The following is a 3367-nucleotide window of genomic DNA, read 5'->3' on the forward strand; positions in this document are numbered from 1 at the left end:
TGACAGCTAAGCAAACCTGATGTGCATGTGCGGGAGATGTAAACATGGAGCGAGCGGGCAGATAAGGAGAGAAGCCCTGCAGTGTTGGAAATGACTGAAGGAACACACCATGGAAGGTCTAGAGAGCTCTTACTTCTTGGGTTTGGGTTCTGTATGATGCTAAAAAATACAAGTATTGTGCTGGGTGCTTTGGCACCTAATCCTTCTGAATTCCGTCTAGACTGATAGTATTCTGCCACAGGAGTGCATTTAATGACAACTCAACACCTCATTTTAGGGAAGGTCAATCGGTACAAATAATAAGCTCATTTTAAATGCTGACCAGCGAAAGCCTTTTGCTAAGTGTCCACACATGGTGGTCACAGCCCAGTTATAGAGGTTGCAGTTCCGTCAAGCTCGTGGCCTGGTAGAAGTCTTTATACTGTTCCTGTGGGGCTTCAGTAGACTTATTCGGTAAGCCGAATTGGGTGATTACAGGTGACAAATCAGGTCCCGTCTGAAGCCCCACTTCCAAGGCGATGGCATCAGGCACCCCAGTCTTATTGAATACAAGTTGTTTCTGTGACCATTGGAATCCTTTAAGCAGAGCTGCATTTTTGGACAGAACTTCTCCAGATACAAAGGTTGCGTGCTGTTAAAAGCACTGCATGGCTTTTGCCTTATGAATTGTACTGCATCTTCATATTTCATTCCACCTTCAATTACTGCCAGGGCAACAAGCACCGGAGCTCTGCCAAGGCCTGGGCACAATGGACAGCAATACAGCAACCAGGTTCTTCACGAAACTTAATCTTCACAAGACTTAACCAGTCATCAACAGTCTGGTTGGATGGTGACACACCATCATCAAAAGGCCAGTCAGGAACACGAATGCCTTCTTTCTCCACAAGAGTAATGTCGTAAGTTGCTTCACATACTCTTACTATTGTGGTAACTCCATACTTCTTAAGTTCCTCTATAAATTTGTTTAAGGTCACATTGGTTGGATTGTGTGTAATAAGAAATCTCATGTTCTTGTATGTGACCTCCACAGGAGCAGGGCGGTTCCTTCGAGCCATGTTGATTTAGTTTAAGAACAAACAATCCAAGAGGGTTATGAAAGAATTAAAAAATTGAATACAGAAATGATTCAAAACAACAAAACTGCCTGAAGTCTACTTCAATATTCAATATACTCCACTGAATTCAATATATACCACTGAAATTCTCAGTGCTTTGAGTATGAATTGAGAGTAGGGGGCAATAAAATGAACCCCCTGACAAGAAGCAATGGTTCTTCGATCCAGTAGTACTGAGGCAACACAAAGGAAGTGCACTGAGCTTGACCCCATCCAGGTCTGAGCTCTTGTAAAATGCTCTGCAGATTTTAATTCAACACGCCTGTGTCCAGGCTCTCTACTCTTACTTATGGGGGTTTCCTGGTGGAGTAGTACTACATTTCTATAATTCACTTGTCTGCAGAGAGGTCGTCCTGTGCCTGGCAGTAATTTCCACTGCCCTTCAGAAACTCCATAAATGTGTGACTGAGAACACCACAGAACTGAGGCTATGGGCTTGCTATGAACGGAAAGTTCTCGAATCCAGAATCCACTCAACCCACAAGGCTGGAGGTCTCAACTGGTCTTTAGTAGAGATGCTGGAATCCCAGTGAAGGAATGGACTTGCTAACAAGGTGACAGCAAAGAATCATGTTGTGAGTCTTTAGAAGCATCTTCCACATGTATGTCACAAATAGCTGTTGACTGTAGTTATTCTTTGGTCCCTTAAAATAACAGAACTCATTTCTTCTTTCTGCATCTTATTACACAATATTTAACAGCTCTGTGCTCCAATGTCTTATTACCTTTTCTCTTCTCTTACAACTACTATTTCACTCTCTTCTATGGGATCAATTTATTTTGGTATCCAAAAACAAGTGAAAACATGTAGCAATTAAAATTTTAGAGCCCTTTAAAAGATTACAATAAAAATTTTTTGTCTTATCAAAGTCTAGTTACTTGGTAATTGTATTCCTTCTCGGATAACTGGAAGACCTTAAAACCTTTTGTCAATTCACCTAAATTTATACTGTTGTTATATATTTTATTTGTATTTAAATATACAGTGCATTATTGATATGGATTTAGTATGTATTTTTTTGTCTCATTATTCACAAGTAAGACCTGACATGGGATTTGGAAGTAGGCTGTGTTTGGGAGGTGACCTCAGGAAACACTGCAAATAAACAAGAGGGAGGAGCAGCATTAAGAAAATATGAGTTGGTAAAAGATGATGGGGATATCACACTGATGTGAAAAGAACACATAGAAGAAAATCCTCCATAAGCTGATGGAGACCCTAGAGTCTTTCTTTAATCACTAAGATTCATTTTTTGATGAAATGAGATCTCCCCCTATTTCTGTGTTATACTTGCTTGAAGCATGGTGTACTTCAAAGGTGACAGAGACAGGTCCTGGCCAGAGAAGGGAAGCTATGATTATGCTAGAGTCGGCCATGCTCTTGTTGGGATTCTCACGTTTGAGAATTGGTTGCATGCTGGCTAATATTCTTTTAACTTTATTCAAGCTAGAGTTATCTGGGGAAAAAAAGAGTCACCAGTTGAGAAAATGCCTGCATTATATTGGCTTGCCAATCTGAGGTGGTATTTTCTATTTAACAGGAGTGCCCAACCTACCAATGGGCAGTGCCACCCTGGGAGCTTCATCCTGGCTTGTACACAAAAGCTGGCTGAACCAGCCCTGGAGTACTCCAGTGTGCAGCCTTCCTTTGTAGCTTCTACACAGGTTCCTGCCTGAGTTCCTGCTTTGACTCCCTTCAGTGCTAGATTGTGATTAGACATATGAATCTGTGAACTCCTACCTTCCTAACTTGTTTTTGATCATACGGTTTATCACAGTAAAAGCAAATAGACCAGGAAAGGTTGTCTGCTACATAGAACATCTGTTACATTACAGACATGTTCAGGTCTTGTATGTTTTTTTTTTTCCTGTTTCAGTTTGTAGCTGTCCTCAATTTCTAAAACGTGAGCCAAATAATAATAAACACAGTTTCTGACTTTTGAGGCAAATGAGGAAGACCTACCTCTCACCAAGGCACTCGTAAGGTGCCGAACATTGTTGAGCATTGTTAAAATCAAGTTAATGTCAATATTGCATTCTATAGTTAGGGCAAGTGTTTTTTCTTTTTTGTTTTTGTTTTTTTCTCGGTAAGCATGCGTGTCAGAGGATGGTGTGATTTGGCTTCCTGACAGTGTTACACTCTTACCTGACGTACTTGTCTTGATTAAAGAAAGGACTATCAGTCAAGCAGCTGCCTGGGCTGCCACCAGACACTTTGAATGCTCTACAGGTACCTCCAGGAAGGGTCA

At 41.0% G+C, this 3367-nt stretch overlaps 1 pseudogene across 1 annotated transcript; it reads right to left on the bottom strand.

The window, feature by feature from the left end:
* Nucleotides 1-471: 471 nt before the first annotated feature.
* LOC308420121 (protein tyrosine phosphatase type IVA 1-like) lies at nt 472-1058 on the bottom strand (annotated as a pseudogene). Its single transcript has one exon. The product of its transcript is annotated as a protein tyrosine phosphatase type IVA 1-like (transcript).
* Nucleotides 1059-3367: the final 2309 nt, after the last annotated feature.

The sequence above is a fragment of the Micromys minutus genome, assembly GCF_963924665.1.
Source record: "Micromys minutus genome assembly, chromosome: 4".
NCBI classification, from domain to species: domain Eukaryota; kingdom Metazoa; phylum Chordata; class Mammalia; order Rodentia; family Muridae; genus Micromys; species Micromys minutus.